This window comes from Diceros bicornis, chromosome 11 (genome assembly GCF_020826845.1).
Source record: "Diceros bicornis minor isolate mBicDic1 chromosome 11, mDicBic1.mat.cur, whole genome shotgun sequence".
NCBI classification, from domain to species: Eukaryota; Metazoa; Chordata; class Mammalia; order Perissodactyla; family Rhinocerotidae; genus Diceros; species Diceros bicornis.
The window spans coordinates 4,570,786-4,584,953 of NC_080750.1; the positions used below are offsets into that span (position 1 = coordinate 4,570,786).

Consider the following 14,168-nt stretch of genomic DNA (forward strand, 5'->3'; position numbering starts at 1 on the left):
TTAAACATCACCCCTCTTAAAATCTCAGTTGGGTTTTGTGTAAGATGAGATGAAAGAAAAATTCACACTGAGTTAGGGAATCTTAAAAAATAAATTACTAATGTACAATCTCATTGTACCAGCCGTATGCCACTGGCGTTACACAGCGAAGCGTGCAGCTAGGACTCTTTCCCTGTCTCAGCCCCTCCCCAGGCTTGGAATTTCTCTAGGTGCTTATTCTCTACTGACTGGAGACAGAACAGACGATTTTTCAACAGCTTTCTATGAAAATGTGGTTAGCCAGGGTTTATCTAATCAAACCAGGAAGTTTGCTAAACCAAGGGACTGGGGATGTTCCTCTCCCACTCCTACACTCTTTAGTGGTGGAGAGAGGGAGAAAGAATAACATTCATTAACTCCTCACTGAGTACCAGGTACTTTAGGATATATTATTCCATTTATTCCTTATAACTGCCCTGCATTTTACAAATGAAGAAACTGAGGCTCATAGAGATAAGCTAGAAATCACACAACCCCACAGGTGGAAAACACAGAATATAACCGAAATCCAATGACAAAGGTCATGCATTTTCCACCAGATCATTCTGCCATTCAGTCTGGAGTTTTGGCCTCACAGCTGTGTGCAGACTTGCTCAGATCAACAATGGTGTACTAGAGGGCTCCTGAAGTACGTGGATGCTGTACACTTCCCAACCTCGCCTGGGCGGCCACAGTGTGCATCTCTGCTTCCAGATGCAGACCCAGGACCAGCAGGCACCCAGCCTGTTAACTGACACATGTGTGAACCCAGGTCAGCAAAGGCTCTTGAGGGTAACAGAGAGCCCTAAAATCAGCTCTAAACATGGACACGGAGACAAAGGCGGGGCTCACCACCTGCACGTAAATACGGACCTTCCAGATCCATGTAATGGATGAAAGTACAACACGTGCCCACTCTTGCTTGCACTCGCGCTCTCTCTGGATGCTTTAAACTTCTGATCTTTTTGAAGTTTTAAAGTAATGCAAACTCAGAAATGTGAACATGCGTCATTTACAGAACTCAGAATATGTTACATCTGTTACATGTTTTTTGTGAAAACTAAGATGTATGATTCTCTAAAATCAGAATTTCTTTAATTATGGATTTTATGTTGCATTATGGATTTTATGTTAGTGATAGTAAAAACAAATAGTAAATGATGGTAAAATTAAAAAGTTGACTTTTACATAGGCATTGGAAAGTATATAGCACCTAAAATGATTTGAATTTCAAGTGTATATGGTGTGCGTGCATGCGTGTGTGTGCGCAGGGTGGGGAACATGAAAAAGAGGGATGGAAGTGGGTTGGAAGGGAGGCTTCCCAAAAGGATGCGTCCAACATGACAAATTTAGTAACTCTCCCTAAAACACAGATTACACAATGTAACAATTTACAAATTGTTACAAATCTTACTTCAGATTCCTGGGCTGCCTACACCAAGTCTTCTCACTCAATGTGATGTAACAAACTATTCACTAGCAGACACCGGGAACACCTGTAAGAAAACAGTCCAGTGGCTGTAGTCTTGTAGTCATGGTAACAGAGTCATCTGGCCATATGAGGGAAGTGATCAGAGCAGAGGTTTCGGTGGGCGTGGCAGCATCAGCGGCCCCGTGAGAGTGCAGAGCATAGACGGAAAGTATTCCAGAGCCCAAGAGTGAAGGGCAGCTCGGAAACTCCCCGGTGATGAGAGCACTGGGTGATGAAGACTTCATCACAGAAGAATCACCAATGGAAATACCTCAGAATTTCTTTAAGTTGCTTCTGAGTAGTTCATTGAGAAATACAAGTATTTCTGTTCTTTAGTGGATATTTTTCTAGTCTATTCTAATTTATAGATACTGAATATTATTAGTAATCAACTGTGGGAGTTAATTTCATTTTCTGAAATCCACTCTGAGTAGTTATAAATTATGATTAAGGCTCACAAAATACAGCTTAAGTTGAATTTTTTAAGATGGAATTCCTGAAAAGGACCTTTTTTCCCAAGCAAATCACCAAACTGTTTCTATAAATACAAACCTGAATCTAGTCTAATCAAGAGCCATGCCAAGGGACATCATTAAATCACAGAGAGACTGAAGTTTGGAACATGCATATGAAGATGCAGAGCGCTGAGTGCTCGGAGCCGCTGATTTACTGGAGTCAACAGCCCGGTGCAAGGCCCTCAAGGCAGCGAAGGCACTAGCGTGAAGAAAACGAAACAGCAGGAGGAGCTGACTTCAAAAAGTGGTAATCACAACAGTCTGCCGGGAAATAGCCAGCCAGTAGCTGACGCTGGACGGGAAAGTGTTCAAAGCAAGTTGAAAGTTTTGTGAGGCAAGTAAACCACAATGGAACATGATAAATGAGACGACAGGTCACGGAAGTATGCACTGTTACTTTAGGCAATTAAAGAGAACTATTAACGATTCTTTGTTAGGCTGTTCTCATGACGATGGTTGCCAAATCTGTTTCATTCCTTTTCAGATGGGACAGGTACTGTTTTTCCATTAACACGTGCACAGATAGGCACACCAAATTTGTACTTTTAAAGTACAATCTTACTTGGAAATACCAATTAGGATAACAGACCCACATATATCTTTACTGTGACAAATTTTAAATGAAAACACTGCCATTTACAAAAACTTGAGGGGAATATGAGCATTGTTCATGCAACTCTAAAAGGTGCTACCTCTGCTTTAAGGTAATTAGAAAGAGATGACTCCAGTAACTTAGAAACTCATCACTAAGTAACCCAAGCTTGACAACAACTTGTCATATCCTCAGATTCAGATTTATTTCATTCTCTTGAACTGAAAGAAAATACTTCAAAAGAATAATTTCTATGTTTTGCATTTTGGAACATTTACTATCTAAAAAGATCATTTGAAGACGATTACTATAACTTCATTATCTCTTGAAAATTCTCAAATCCACATACTCAGATGTCAAGCTTATTTTCCTTTCAGGTGAGTGGGCACTGAGGTAAAGCCTTAGAAGGACATCACAGGAACTCTGAGTGGCAACAGGACTGTCCCAGTGGCAAGAGTCTTGAGGACCAAGAGGAATCCTATCATAGAACCATCTCACGGGATCCCTTAGCCTTTCAAGAGTCACAGTTTGACTAGAGTCTGTGCCACAGCGGAAGACATGCCTCTACACCTGCAGCACCAGCGAGCAGGAATCCCGCCCGTCCTCACTGCACTTGATTCTTTTCACATTTAATCCCCAATATCCCAGTGCCCAAGGTGCTTCAGAAACAACTGCTGAATTGCTGAAAGATGAGAATGTTTGACTGGTCCAAAGACGGTTAACAATAATTTTAACGAATCAATACAAAGTTTACTATTCTTACATTAGAGTTATATTTTCAAGAGCTAGCTTCTCAATCTAATAACCCAGAAAGAGTTCTCTCCGGCTTCCGCTCACTGCAGAGTAAACACGTCTATGTCAAGAGGAAGTCTCCCCCTCAGTGGAACCTTACTCAGATAACAGGGGGGAACTAGGCAGAAGCCCACAGAAGCTTCAGGGGGGATTTAGATGCCTGCACACAGGCCACAGCACGCGAGTTCTGTCCTGAAGACAAACCACTCCCTCGTTTGATTAAGCCTCCATATCCAACTAATGTGAGAATATGATATCTAATTACTTTGTAAATTATGAAATGCTATACAAACATAGGATGGCAATTTAAAGTAGGCTATAAAATCAGTATCAACAATCCATTCAACTAATTCAAATTTAGATAAAAAGTGTCTATTAATTTTAAAAACAAATTAATATGCAAATGATATACTACAGAGAAAAGCAATTGAAGAAATAAAGCATTATGGATTATGTGTATTAATTAAAAAATGGCTTTGCAAAGACTGCAAAATCTCTCAGTGTCTGTAAGCTGCTCAGACTCCCAAGGCCTGTTACACGCTTGACTGAAATACACATTACTCATAATTTATGCTGCCTGTTGCATTACCCTACAGCATAGATATTAATAATCCTTACCTTAGCCACAGTCACATAGTATTACTCAGATAAGGGTATTTCAATTTAAGGTTTTCTTTTGAAAAATACTTAATCCTCGGTGGTTTTAATTCTGGGAAGGAAAAGCCATATTCTACTCCAGAGGAAAATAAATAGCGATAGTCTCAAGCCTGGTAGATACATCTTTTTTTAAATTTGAGAGAGAAAGAGAGAGAGCAAAAGCAAATATGGAGATGGTTTTGCTGGGTTCAATGTAAAGAAAACAGAAATTCATTCAAAACTGGGAAGATTTCTTCCATGATATTTGCCTTTCATAAATAACTTATTTAAAGATTTACTCTTATATTTAAACAGATTAACAAGTCCTTCCCACAATAATTAAAAAACATTACTATATTTTCTAACACAATACCATATTTATCTTTTCTTTCTTATGATTAAATGTTGTCCGTAATGGGAACATAAAAAAAATAAAGAATTTTATCATGTGCATTTTTGTTATTAAAAATTTCACATATAGAACATAGAAAGATAAAGAATCTATGTATGCATTAATTTATAACATTAAAATTTATTGGATGCCTAGTATTCCATTGAAGTTGATTCATATTTTTGCTATTATAAACAATGTTTACATCTTTCTATATAAAGAAAGATATTTGACTATATCCCTGATTATTTCCTTATAATACAACACTGAAAACGCAGTGTTATTCCAATTTTGAACTTTATATATTTTATTTATTTATATTGTAATATGTAAAATACAGAGTATACATTTTCTAGGATATAATTTTACATGTTATACATATGTATTTATTCAGACGTCTATTTGTAAATCTATCTATATGAAGAGAAGAAAGAAAGGAATAAAGGAAGGGAGGGAGGGAGGGAGGGAGGGAGGGGAAAGGGAGGAAGGGAAAAAGAGAGGAAAGGTATAGAAAATTGTGGTTATCTCTAGATGTTGGAATTATGGGTAATTATTTCTATCTTCAGAGTTTTCCATACTTCTTAAAATGTTACTAGCCCTATGTCTTGATTATAAAAATATTTATCACATGATACCTAATTGACTGCAGAAAACTTTTAAACAGAACCTTAATTAAGTTGTTAAATTTTCTCCATACTAGATTTATTCACTCAAAGATCTAGGTCAGGGAATTGGAATTCCATTTTCCAACTTTCTTTCAATTGAGGGTGTTTTTAATTATTTGGAAGAATGCTGCAAAATTCTTAAAACTATTCTTCAAAATTCAATAAGTAAAGGTTTTAAATTCTCTTTCTGTGTGTGCCCCACATCACCTTTAGGAGTAGATTAGTAGAGACAGGGGGAGGAGAGTTCTAGAGTTGAGCACCAATGACAGGAGGTCACAGCTCCAGGTAGACTGGGGACCTCTGCTGGGCCAAGTTTGTTGGAAACTTTTGTTTTAAAAACCAAAATATTTGGGTTTTTGGATTTAGCTGTATTATTTCATGGAATCATATAAAGAACTTATGCTTCTGGTTATAAATGTGTATCAAAATTCTAAAACATAAAACATATCCAAATCTTTTCACCAACCGGCATGGAATCAGGTAGGAGTATCAAGGTGTAAATAAATAAAGAGTTTTACAAACATATGTTTAATAGGATACAATAAACATATGGAATACATGTGAGGAGAGACACCTGTTCAACTTCCATAGTTTTAAAAACACATGCCTTTTAAAGAATGCAAAGGCAATTTTTACTGCCCTGTCAATTTGTATTGCATTGTATATAATGAATAATTTGGTTTCTGCCATGTTTATTAATATCTTTAAAAATGTGCTATTTTGATTGCTCCAGATAAATACTGGAAGCCAATTTATAAACATCTCTCGGTCTGAGTAAATTTATACAAGTGCCCAATTCCAATTTTCTAAATATTGTTCAAAAAGATGGACTTGATAGTGCTCCCTGAAGCTGTCTGTTGTAGACGTTTTGTGTTAATACATGAGTGCTAGCAGAGTCACTTAATTCATAATGCCTAAGTCACATAATGCTTATTGCTCCAGGGAGACAGAACCCTAAAAATGAAAACCTATTTTAAAATTGGGGAGGATAGGCTCTGCAAGCCGAGACGCTTATACATTTTAGGGACCTGTTCTGGGCTGCATCAAGACTACCACTTACTGGTGCCACAAGACACCAAGAGCTTGACAAGTGACACCTCTGTCACAATAACCCTGCAAATTAGGGGGCATTTCCATCACTTAGTAGTTGAACAAACCAAGTTTCAGAGAGGTTAGGTCACATTCCTAGAGTCACACAACTTCTAAAAGGGGAAGCTGGAATATGAAGATGGGTCTTTCTGACTTGGACCCTCTTGTACTCTCACTTGCACCATGCTGGTGGCTGAAGCCATGGGCTTGGGCGAGATTCCTCAGGGGAAGTAAGCAGCAGTGATCCTTAACCCTCTTTTGAATTGGATAAAAGCTATAGCTTCTCTAGTTAGAAATATCCATCTATGAAACACTTCAAATTTTGCATGCACACAAAAAAACCCTTAAGTCCAGGCATGGATTCTCTAGTGACTCCTTCACCCCAAGTTAAGAAGTCCTGGGTAGAGAAATATAAACATTTCAGGAGCAAGAGAAGAAGAGGGTCCTAAAAAGGAAACTGAGGAGGAAAAGAATAAACAGAGCAACAGACTAGTGTTATAAAAGTGAAGATTGGAGCGAGTTTCAAAAAGAGAAATTAAAATGAGGCCTGCAAAGAGTCCATTGCATTTAATCAACAGGAAGTCAGAATCTTTATTTTAATTGATTGAGCAGTGAGGTGAGGAAATTAAGACAAGAATAAACTCTACTGATGGCATCTGAAGTGCCAATTCTGACGGGTTGTCTGTCTATGGCTGTCTGGAATAATGTGTTAAAAGAAGGTTCAGGGCCCACCCGGTGGCATAGCAGTTAGGTTTGCACATTCCACTTCGGCAGCCCGGGGTTCGCAGGTCCAGATCCTGGGCGCGCACCTATGCACCGCTCATCAAGCCATGCTGAGGCAGCGTCCCACATAGAGCAACTAGAAGGATGTACAACGATGACATACAACTATCTACTGGGGCTTTGGGGAGAAAAAAGGAAAACAGGAGGAAGATTGGCAACAGATGTTAGCCCAGGGCCAATTTTGCTCAAAAAAAAATATATATTAAAAGAAGGTCCATGGCTGGCTCATAGACTTTGGTTAATCTATGGATTGGGAGAGACAGACCTTAAGAGAATGTTTATAAATAACGTGGCGGGTGATGATAACAACTAAGGAGAAAAATATATGAAGCTAAAGAGGCTAGAGTAGGAGGGTGCTATTTTGTAGGGTGGTCATGGAAGGACTAGGAACAGAGGCAAGAGGAAAGGGAACAGCAAGTGGAATGCCCTATAGGGCAGAGACAGGCTGTTCAAGTCACTAACGATGTGTCTGGACTGCAGACAATGCTGGCAAGGGGTAAGGAGTGAAGTCAAGGAAGTGGAGAGCAGCTCATGCAGAACCTTGCAAGTCAGGACTAGAACTTGCCTTTTAATTGGCGTCAGATACAGAGCCACGTAGAGGAGGTTTTATACAGAGGAGTGACATAATCTGAATTATATTTGAAAAGCATCATGTTCATTGTGGGAAAGGCTGTAAGAGGCAAAGGTGTGAGGATGGAGAGAAGTTAGGAGGCTGTTGTAACAACCTGAATAGAAGATAAATGATGGGATGGGCAGGGGAGCGTGGAGGAGGAGGGAAAAAGGGTCAGATTCTGCATATATTGTGAAGAAAGTGGGGCCAGATCTGCAAATGGAGTGAATGCAGGGTGTGAGAAAAAAGAGGAGTCAGGAATGACCCTCAGGTTTGACTGGCGCAGCTAACGGTGTGGAGGTGTCATGTACCGATGTGCAGAAGACGCAGGAGGAGCAGCTCTGGAGAAGAGAGGTTAAGTGTGAGATATCTATGGAACAACCACGTGGAGATGTTGAGTAGATCGCTGGATCTACAAGTCTAGAGTTCACAGGAGAAGTCCAGGCTGGAGATTTAAATTTGGCATAACATTTAAAACCATGAGATTACATGAGATCACCTAGTGAGTGAGTGTAAATAAGGAAGAAAAAAGGTCCAAGGATGAGCCTTTGAGCATCCCAACACTTCGAGACTGTGACGAAGAAGAAGAATCAGCAAGGCTGAGAAGGAGTGGCCAGTGACGTAGGAGGTGCGCCTTGGAAGGGAGCTATCAAGCAAGGAGATAAGCAAGGTAAGTGTTTCAAGAAGGGAGCAGTCGATCGTGTCAAATATGGTCCAGTACAATTTGAAGTGGACCCTGACCAGTAAATTTGTCATGGTGAAGGGAGTAACCATGACCCTGACAAGAAGGTTTCCAGCACAGTGGTAGAGATGAATGCCTTGTTAGGTTCAAGAGAGAATGAGAAAACAGTGTTGGGTGACCGTGGACAACTCTTTCTAGGAGTTTTGCTGTGAAGGGCGGTGGGAGTAAACAAATGCAATAGTGTCTGGGGAGAAATATAGGGTCAAGGAAGTTGTTTTTTTTTAAGACAGAAAATATTATGGCTTCATTTTATGCTAATAGAATTATCCAATAGAGAGGGGAAATCGGTGATGGAGGAGGGATAGAGGAGCGAGGCCACCGCAAGAGCAGTGATGCTGAGCAAGGCAGAGAGGACTGGCTCAACGGCACACCTATGAGGCTGAGCAAGGCAGAGAGGACTGGCTCAACGGCACATCTGTGATGCTGAGCAAGGCAGAGAGGACTGGCTCAATGGCACATCTGTGATGCTGAGCAAGGCAGAGAGGACTGGCTCAATGGCACATCTGAAAGGACAGTTAATCTCTGGGATCAGGAGGAAAGGAGGGTACAGATCTGAGCAAATTATCAGATTTGGCGGTGGAAGTGTATAGAAGTTCTGTTCTGATTGCTTCTATTTTCTCAGGAAAATAAGAATATTATCAACAAAGTGGGAAGGAGATGCTGAAGGATTCAGGAGCAAGAAGAAAGAAAGAGAGTGACTGGAATGGGGACATGGACTCGAGGCATGGGCAGCACTATGGATCCTCTTGAGATTAGTGGTTGTGAGTTTAAGATGAGACCAGTTAGCAGGGGTGTTTTTCTCCATCCACATTCAGCTATGTGGGTGCAGGTGCAGAGTAGAGATTAAATTGGATTTAACTAGGTTTGGGGTTTCCTGTAGCCGGGACAGAAGGAGAGAGGGAGGAGGGAGGAGCCAGTTACAGGTATATGCAAGAGCATGATTACAGTGACGGACCATGACATCTGACCTGTTAAGGAGGGAAGTGAAGATATGGGAGATGTGGGGGATAGTGTTTTCCATTTCTTTGTCAGATATATTTTTTATTCTTTCCACATTATTTTTGTGATATACCCAGTAGGCTACATTTAATAAGTTCAATTGAATCAATACTTTTATCAATTAGTTGAATGTCTGATGTGTTGATCTCTTATTATAGTTTTTACCAGTAATGTTTTAACAGTTTATTAAAACATATTTTAAATTTATTTTAGTTATGTTACGTTTCTATGTCTTTAGGCTTAATTGCAGGAATATAAGTTCAATAACATACACTATAACAAAGATAATGTTATCTATATTTATTCAGTAAGGACACAAGAATAATTGAAAGTATGGAGTAATTACACAAAATACGTTGCCTTAAATACTCTGAATTTTCCTACGATGCTCATTGTCTTTAGACATTGTTCATGATGTGCTACCACAGAATTTACACGAATCACTCATTCCTACACTTTCTGTAACCAGGTCAAATAAACTTTACCAACCAAGTCACAGAACCGTAAAGGTTACAGTGGCTGCTGAAATGTTGGAGGAAGGAACATGGCACTTAGAGTGGTAGCAGTCCCAGCAGGATGGACTGGCCAGATTTGAGAACTTCACTGTCGCTCCATCGAAGGTAATGACCCCTGATTTTGACCAACCCAAGACTCAGACCTGGCTGTCAAAGCCTCTTGGCTCTGCCTCTGGAGAGACCCTTAGCCCTTGTGACCTCCTCCAATTGCCTCAGGCTCCTGACCCCTAGCACACCTTGTCCCTGCCATCTGCTCAGCCTGCCATGACCTCCTGCCTACTCCACTTATCAAAACCCCATCCAGGCTTTAGGGTTTCACCTCTTTCACACAGATTTGCCTGCTTTCCGACAACAGATGGGAGCTTTATTTCTGCTGAATATCCACAGATTGCTTTCTTAACTCTTTTATGGCATTACATTCTGCCTTAAATCATAGGCACTGATTGGTATCTGATCTCTCCTACTAAACAGGATTCTCCTTGAAGAGCTAACACTTAGGGTGCTGTTACAATCTCCCAGGCACTGTGCTATTTGTCTTCTGGACATCAGGAGGTGCCACTATTAGCCCCATTTTACAGTTGTGGAAACTGAGACAGAGAGAGGATGACTGACTTGCCTCACACAACTAGTCAGTGGAAATACTGGGATATAAACTCAGGTCTGTCAGATTCCAGAGCCCACGCTTTTTAACTATTATGCTATACCGCACCTTGGACAGTGGAAGGCATACAACAAACATTTGATTTTATTCATCCTTAAATAAATTTTTATTCAACCAACCTACTCAGTGCCAGGCACTATGGTGGTGCTAGAGGAACAAGTGAAAAGAAGGCATGGACCCTTCCACAGGGACACAGAGAAGTTAACACACTTCCAGATTCCCATACTTTATTGGGCTTTTTCTTCCCAAGCAACTGGAAGACCTTTTGTCAAAGGCTCAAATGGTGAAAACTAGTTAAAATCCTCTCTCTCACTGCAATAAAATTATTTTATTGAAAAATATGCCACCTCAATTTATTTTAAGAGAAAACGTTATGCAGTTAGCGATGGTGGGACTACATCAGATACCGTAATGTTATCAAGAGTATACTGAACACATTTCTTTTCTTCTAAAATATAAATGTCTTCAGTTAAGACAGGGAATGTAACAGCATTTTAGAGCCACTGGCTAAATTCTCTCTATTGATGAAGCTCGGCAGGTTCTTTCTGAAGGATTCTAAATAACGGCCGAGGGATAAAAGCTAGTGTTCCACAGGCGGCAGCCACAGCGTGCTCGGAACTACAGGGGAGAGAATAAAGCACAGCTTCCATGCATGACTGGCCCTAAGCCCTGCCTGCAGCATGGCTGACTGGCCATCCTTGAAATTGTATAAATGAAAGGAAGTAGGCCAAGGTAGACATTTGTATTAATAATTGGTGTGCATGAAGTAACTTAGGCTATCCCACCAGGTCCTTCCTAAAGGGGTGGAAAGGCAGCACAAACCTCCAGAAATAAAGTCTGCTAAAGCAATCTTGTCAAAGCTTTTGACAAACTGCAAACCTCAGCCATTTCTTTTTTTCTCACTGAAAGGAGAGTTCAGGGAGAAGTTTCAGTTCAATTCATACGCATGCACAGACACACACACGCACACACAGAATGCAGAGGTGTATGAAGCATGAACTAGGACATGAGGGTTATGTAGCATTGTCCTTATTCACAAAGGAAGTCCAGGGACCTGGTTCTGCCATTAAGCCGAGGGAGGATTTCTCACAGCTGTCAGGGGGCAGGTGTAGTGCAGCTCCAGGTTCCTCCAGCTCCTGTGTATATTCCCACATGGACAATCTACAGTATAATGGAACCGGGTCCCCTCATTTGTACAGGCAAGTTGCAACTGCAGGCAGGAACAGCGAAAGGCAGTCCCAACCAGAAGAGAGAGGTCAAGCAATTCAACCAAACCATCATTCACATTTCCAAATTTTTGACGGAAACAATAAATTTGAAACTTCTTTGCTTGGTGATCCTAGAGAATAGAGTTTTAACCTGCCTGTTTCCTGGTGTAGAAATTTCCCAGGTTTCTAAATTCTTCTTTTCAACATCTCCCTTTCATGAAGAGCTCATAGTAGGTAAAGAATAATGAGAAATATTAAACCCATTTAACAATGCTGTAGAATCATGATTTCAAAAACCTTTGTAGAAAAAAACTAATTTGTTTTTGCAGCAATATCCTTTAGAACAAATATACGTATCATTCAATCTTGTGTCATTTCATAATAAATTTTTATTCTTTCACTTGCACAAATATTAACCTTGTCTAAATAAGATTTGAGTCCAAAAGAGCAATAAAATCAAACTTTACAAATAATGCCAAATTACTCAAATATTTTAATTTAATTCAATAGTAAATTTAGATTCCCAAACTTTCTTTTAACCCTGTTTTCATTTAAATTAAAATAAAACAGGAGGAGGATTGGCAATAGATGTTAGCTCAGGGCTGATCTTCCTCACAAAAAAATAAAATAAAATAAAACATAAGCAATTAAAGATTAACAAAGTTTTGAGGTTTAACTCAAGTAATTAAAGGATAATATTACTTAAAAGTAGGAAATTGATTTCCTTCAAGGTGTTATTCTATTTCTTAACCACGTAAGTATTTAAAACACAAAAATGTAAAAGTTTATGGCTGATTGAAACCTGAAAGACATCTTTACCTAGAAGTTCTTATTTCTTGTAAGAAACTGAAACCTCCATGTGCAGGACCAGAATGCACATGGCTAATTCATCTTGAGCATCACTCAAGAAATACATTGATGTCATTTGTGCCATGATGATGAGAACACAATAAATTGTGAAAAATGTCACTTCTGGAAAATTAGTTGGTTATAGTTCAGCAAGAGATGAATCTTTGTAACAGATGTGACATGATGACTTTGATGAATTGAATTTTTAAAAATACAGAGCATTTTAAAAGCTATTCCCTTGGAAATATATTAATTTAGACAGAACATACTGTATACCATTATTCATTAGTCCATTTGCATCACTGCAGAATAGTGATCTGCGTCCGTGTGACATCTTCCTTCAAATTCCTGTTTAGGCTCCACTTTTAGTTCATTAATTTAAAAAATGAAAAAACTTGAACTCAGTCTCTGAGGTTCCCAACAACTAAAATTCGATAATTTTTGTATTTTATGCTCTATGAAACTTTCTATGGTTTGAAGTTAAAATCTCAGGAAAAGATTCTTTTTCCAAAAATAATTTTTTTCCTACTTAACAGAAAAGTTTGAGTTACAAGACGTTCTGTTTTTTTTTTTTCTTGGTGAGAAAGATTAGCCCTGAGCTAACATCTATTGCCAACTCTACTCTTTTTGCTGAGGAAGATTGGCCTTGGGCTAATATCTGTGCCCATCTTCCTCTACTTTATGTGTGGGATGCCTGTCACAGCATGGCTTGATAAGTGGTGCATAGGTCCGTGCCTGGGATCCGAACCCATGAACCCTGGGCCACCAAAGCGGAGCGTGTGAACTTAACCACTACACCACAGGGCAGGCCTCTATAAGACATTCTGAATGAAGAGTCAATATCTTGGTCAATTGTTACAGATATACCATTTCCAAATTTGTTAGAAAGAAATTAAAAGCCTGTAAATGCCAAATATTAGAATTTAATAGTCCACTATGGGAATTTTAATATCCCATAACATATATATTTGGACGCTAGACAAGAAGTTAGTTTTATATAAGTACACATATTCATATTACCGGGCTTCACATGATGCCCTTGATGGATAAAGCCAAACAACATTTAGCTAGTTTGGGTTATAGTTTAAAAATAAGAAGTTTGAAGATTTGTAATTTAGGGTACTATTTAGATACCATTCTTGGTATCCTAAGGTATTTGAAAGGCTAGCCAGCACAGAGTGAAACAAGGTGAGAACAAATATGTAATAAAAGAGATGTCATTTTCTAAGAGATTTATCATATTGATTTTAAGAGTAAGCCACCTGCCGTAGCTACCAGCAGCAAGCAAAAGCAGGATGTAGCAAGGAAACATTTCACACCTGAAATGATGCTGACTTCCAGCCCCCAAACAAGAAACATTCTAATATAAGCCATCCCCTTTGACTGTTATCAAAACTCTTCCCAAAAGAAACACTTATATTGTCCACGGAGTCTAATTTACTGACAATATGAGAAGGGTATTATAAGTCACTGGTAGTACTAAAGCAGGTTACATCTTGGTAATCACTACACTTTAGGGCAGTAGATGGAGTTCCTACTACTACAGAGAGATAAGACAGGTCAATTTCCAGTACTAATTTACATGAATGAAAGCTTTCTATTTAATTTACTTTTAATGGAACACAAGCCTAG

At 39.2% G+C, this 14,168-nt stretch overlaps 1 protein-coding gene across 1 annotated transcript in view; it reads right to left on the reverse strand.

Annotated features, from left to right (window-relative positions):
• COL25A1 (collagen type XXV alpha 1 chain) overlaps positions 1-14,168 on the reverse strand; it is a 440,619-nt gene that overhangs the window by 175,772 nt on the left and 250,679 nt on the right. The gene's annotated exons all lie outside the window — the stretch shown is intronic.